Raw genomic sequence first — 6,016 nt, 5'->3', positions numbered from 1 at the left:
TATTAGTGTACTGTATGTACAGTAAGGGAGATATTGGCATAATTTCACCTGTAGTAAGTCAGTCTGGCCAGTAGGAATGTACTACAACCTGTGGAACACGAAAAAACCCTTTTGGTGAGTTACTGTAATTTTATTTCTATAAATATTAGTGTACTGTACGTACAGTAAGGAGGATATTGTCTAAAACGAGATATTGGCAAAATAAAATAAATATTTTCGCCCGCTAGGCATTTACCATAGCCCTGTAAAAATGTATTTGAATGAATTGTTGAATTTGCAGACGGTCCCTTAAGCAGCCTATGCGGATATGCGGCGAATATCAAACCTAAAACTAACTTTACCTCGCTCATCTTCCACAGATGCTTTGCCTTCATAGTGGAGCGGCTAAGTGCTTATGTTTGGCAGAATCGTTCAGTTTATGATACAAGCATGAAAATTGGCATGAGCAGTCTCCATGGGTCACTTGACAAAAAAATGGTCCGAGCCACTTGAAATTTCAAGATGGTGGCCATTTTTCAAGATGGCCGACACCTTAGTGGAGCAGTTAAGTGATATAGTGGTTTATTTGGGGATACAAGCATGAAAATTGGCATGAGCAGTCTCTGATGGTCACTAGACAATAAGCCACCCACAGCTACTTGAAATTTCAAGATGGCAGCCATTTTTCAAGATGGCCACCACCTTAGGGGAGCAATTAGGCTTAAGAAATAATTTAGTTGGTGGTGATACAAGCATGAAAATTGCCTTGAGCTGTCTCTAAGGATTGCTTGACGAGAAAACACTCTCAGCCACTTGAAATTTCTATTTTCAAGATGGCCGACCCCTGGATCCTCAAAAGATCAATTTTCCGATGGAAATGTATAGTTTTTTTTTATTAAGGACGATTTGGTGTCATTTTATTTTATATGTTTTAGATTATTCTAAAGAACAACTTTTAACGTATCAAAATACAGTTGTGTTGATTTGTTGATTATAGATAGATTAGACAAGAGTGAATATCTGCACTACCAGGGCACACTGGTGATATATCACTGCTGTTAAACTCAGAGTGGGGTTAAATGTCAGCTAATTGTAAAGTTAGTATCCCAAATGCTGTCTAATCTACCCCAAAACAGTTAGATAGCCACACTTGAATTGACAGGTTGTGCCAGCGCGGGAGAACAGAGCCAAGGTTAATGGGGTTTTAGTTAACCGGATGGTGTACAGATCGCACGGGACATAAATGGCATTGGATGAACGATCGGACTAAATGTAGGGTTAAGGCATGAACTTAGTTGTATCCCATACATCAAAGTGCTTGGTAAAAGGTGGTAAAAGGATAAACCCTCGGCCTCTGCCTATACATTTGCTGCAGACATGGCAGAAGCCATCATAATAGTTGAGAAAACTAACTGGGACAGATGTTTCATTTGTCAGCAGGACACCAAGGAAAAACTCATTCATCCGAGTTTATTCAACAGAGAGCATGATCGTACTGGTTATGATACCATTGCAAGAAATGTTCCATTATTTCATAAGATCAATGCTCTGCCTATCTTACTTAGTCCAACCCGACTAGATGAAGGTGATGGCATAGAAAACACATTGACAAGTAACAGCGCAAAATATCATTCAAGTTGTAAACTTATGTTCATAACACAAAGCTGGAAAGGGCCCAAAAGAGAGCATCTACTGCTGCTAAAGACACTGAAGATACCAAAGATATCAATATCAAGAGGCCAATAGGATCCCCGCCCTCGAAAGCTTTGTGCTTTATATGTGAAGAAGAGATTGCAATGTCCCCCTTACGAGAAGCAATGACGATGAAACTTAATGAAAGAGTCAATGAATGTGCCAGGAATCTAAGCGACATGAAGCTCCTTGCAAAACTTAGTGTTGGTGATGTTGTTGCACAGGAATTTAAATACCACCCTGCCTGTCTCGTTGGACTGGACAACAGAGAGCGATACCATCTCAATGCCATCAAGCAAGAGCAGAGCATCAAAAGCTCAGCTTTTGACTGGTATCCCTCTATTTGTTCAGAACTTGTCATCTACATCACGGACATGAAGACCACAAGTGACGGCACGGATCCAGTTATATTTAAGCTTGCAGATCTAGCCTGTCTCTACAAGCAACGACTGCAGCAACTTGGTGTCGAATCACCAGATGTGAATTCAATCAGACTGAAGGAGCAGCTGCTTTCTAGCATACCTGAGCTAGAAGAACACAAGGCAGGACGTGATGTACTGCTTGCATTCAAGAAGGACATCAGCTCTGTTCTTTCTGATGTAAGCAAATACAGTACAGCTGAAGCCATTCACTTAGCCAAGTCTTCTGGACTCCACTTCCACCTATTGCAGAGAGTTGTTGGGAGTTGACCAAATGTTGGTGTAAGGTGTAGTGGAAGGTGTAAGTGCTTCAGATATGGACTCAGTTGCACATGTCTATGTAGTTGCCCCTGCTAGAACCTATTTGCATGTTTCTTTTGCCAGTGTTAGTCCTCTATGTTTTCCGGTGTAGGCCTATGGCTCAGCTTCCCCTCGCCACATCGGCGCATCATGTTTTATTTTGTCACCAGACTATCACTGTGACAGTTTCAGTTTAGTTCCTTAGTATTGTTTGAGATACTTTCTGTTTGTCATGGTTCCATGGCTGTGTCAGCCAGAGTCGCTGTTGCCTCTGGATCTGTTCTTATTAACATTCAGTATTAGTCATTGCTCAATTTTTTGTTTGGTGCACTGTCCGTTCAGCACCACAACTGTGCTAATTTATTAATCTTATTTTTGTTTCCCCACCTCTTAATTTGACATGTTTAATAACTGTTAGTTAAAAAAATAAAAATAAAAAAATCTCCCTTGTGACTGTTACCTTGTCATGTTAGAGGAGCTTGTGTACCTCAATGAACCCTGAGAGCTATGCCGGTGGGAGGCAACTCCTGACAGGCTTTACTAAACTGGACAGGTCATGGTTGGTATCAGGTGCACACCTAACTCCATGGCGGAGTGAAAGAGAGGAGTCCCGCGTACTCGCGTGAGCCTCCATTCTCACACCCCGCCCCAAGAAAAATATAAAAAGAGAAAACCAAAGAGAAAAGGAAAAAAAAAAAAAAAAACACAGGATAATAAAAAAACAAAAGAAAACTTTAAATTAGTTACAAACGAAACAATTGCTCTTCTCACCCGTGAGACCCACTCACCCCACACTCGCACATGCGCAGAGAGAGAGAGAGAGAGAGCGAGAGAGAGAGAGAGAGACAGCGAGAGAGAGCGAGAGAGAGAGAGCGAGAGAGAGAGAGCGAGCGAGAGAGAGCGAGAGAGAGCGAGAGAGCGAGAGAGAGAGAGCGAGAGAGCGAGAGAGCGCGAGAGAGAGAGAGAGAGAGCGCGAGAGAGAGAGAGAGAGAGAGAGAGAGAGAGAGGGAGATTCAAAAGTAACACAACAATGCCATCTTTTGTTGATAGAGGAGAGGGCACACAGGGAGCCAAAAAGATGATTAAACTTTGACACACTGCCATGGTAACAGTATTTAAAATATCAGGAATCCATTCGTATGTCTATATCTGCCATGTTTTGTCATTATACTGATGAAGTTTGAAGTAAATCGGGTGAAAACAAGACAGTGATTTAGCATTTTTGAAAGTGACACACTTCCTGCTGCCAGTTGGTGGCCTCGCGCACGCGCTGCCAGTTGGTGGCCACGCGCACGCACACGCACACCTTAAAGCTATTTGATTTATGGGACACAGGAAATGTTCTCATAAACCATGTTTACATTGTAATTTGTAGTATATTTTTAAAGCTACTTGGTTACATTTTAATAATACATTGTTTAGTATGTTTTTAAACACACACATACACGTTGTAATACCAGTGTAATACCCATGTCATTATACAAATTTGTGTCCTCATAAATCACATAAACAAGCACACACACAAATAGTGATTTGCAGATGGAAAGAGAGATGGATTTTTTTTTATTCTGTTTCAAAACTAACACAATGCTGCCATCTTGTGTTCATTGAGGGAAGGGTAACACACACAGGCACAATAGATTATTCAAAGAAACATTTATAAAATATATATATATTCATCTGAAAAATAGTATAGTCATTCCGTTTCATGTTGACCGAGTTTGGTGGAGATTGTCCTCATAAATCACATAAGCACACAGAGAGAGAGACAGAGAGAGAGAGACAGAGACAGAGACAGAGAGAGAGAGAGAGAAAACACAAGTTCTTTTTTATTCTGCTTCAAAACTAACACAATGCTGCCATCTTGTGTTCATTGAGGGAAGGGCAGCACACAGGCACAATAGATTATTCAAAGAAATATTTTAAATAAATAAATATATTGATCTGAAAAATAGTATAGTCCTTTTAAGTCCTTTTTCAATTACCGAACATACGATCTTAATTTAATTGAAATCAAAATATGATTTTACAAGATATGAGACAATTTCTGTTCCCCTTTTTTGTCCTTATTTAATATCAATATAATAACTATCGACGAACTGTTTTGCACCAGTTGACACAACCGGCTTAATGACTCAGTGGGCTCAACCCGCACTGTACTACCTGCCAACTGTTCTGCACAAGTTTACACAAGCGGCTTAATGACTCAGTGGGCTCAACCCGCACTGTACTACCTGCCAACTGTTCTGCACAAGTTTACACAAGCGGCTTAATGACTCAGTGGGCTCAACCCGCACTGTACTACCTGCCAACTGTTCTGCACAAGTTGACACAACTAGCTTTATGACACAGTGGGCTTCGCCCGAGTACATTCATCCCCAACACACCAGGGACCTGAAAGCACAAGCCACCAGGAGGATCCTTGACTAACCTGCACACCGCATCGGGGCACTGAAATTTAACTGGATTTCTTACTATTGGAGACAGTTCTTTCCCCGGCCGAGCTGTGACTCTTTAGCACGGCGGGAACTAGTTTTCCGACACATTGTTAGCTCGCAGCTGCCTGCCTACCTCCCTCAACTGCTTGATCAGCACGCAGACGCAACGGCGTCCGGGACATGACACATTCCTCACATTCCAGCAATTCCTCTTCCATAAGGAAAACGGCTGCTGAAATGCTCCAAGTCCACTGAAATGATACTGCTGCTTTGTCTCCAAAACTAACTGAAAAGAGAGAAAGAAAAACAACATAATAGCGAGTGACCTCAAGCCACACATCTCAATATTACTAAGAAGCCCGTACTTGAAGCGGAAGGCGGGCGAAACCGGAAAGGGCGGTCCACGGGCAGTGACGCACAAACTGTGTTCTGACACACACGCAGTGCCAAGTCCTCGTTTATATACCCGCCACACAGTATGTGATTGGATAACACGCATACAAGTTTTCAATAAAACATATATTAAAAAAAGTCAAGGCACCGTTTATCCCACTACAAAATCATTAAATTAATTAGAATAAACTTTTTTTTATTGAAAAGGATTCAAAGATTCAAGTCACAATTGTAAGAATACATGTTTTTGTAAATGTTGAGACTTTTTATAAGGGGAAAAAAGACTAGGAGCTGAAATCCAGCACTATCAACAAATCACTGCGCTTGTGGTCATAGGTCGGGTCTGTCTAGAGTTAAACCTCGAAAATCCTGTTAAACCACAACAAGACAGGCTATATCAAGAGTAGGCTTCTGAACTTCAAGACTTTTGAACTTTATTTTCCTATGTCAGCCTATTCTCTTATTTTTCGTAATGGACACTCTCAATTGTAACGAGATCAGGTGAAGGCACGTGCTGACTTTCCCTGCGGCTTTAGAGACAGAGATAATTTACCTCACTTCACTATGGATTAGGTTCGCAAACAACACTACACTACTATTTGACCCTCTTCTACCACAGTAGTAAATAAACAAAGTGGAGGTTATTTGACATCGCTTTATGCAAAAATATAAATGGCACAGAGCCACTGTCAACAGGGAAGTGTTAGATTTTATTACTACATCCTAATCCTTTTAGCCTTCTAATTCCTCCCGACTGTGGTCTTGAGATGCTGGATGGATGCATGATGGCTTAAT

Source organism: Gobio gobio (assembly GCF_949357685.1).
Source record: "Gobio gobio genome assembly, chromosome: 19".
NCBI classification, from domain to species: domain Eukaryota; kingdom Metazoa; phylum Chordata; class Actinopteri; order Cypriniformes; family Gobionidae; genus Gobio; species Gobio gobio.
Note: the sequence above shows the minus strand (reverse complement) of the source record.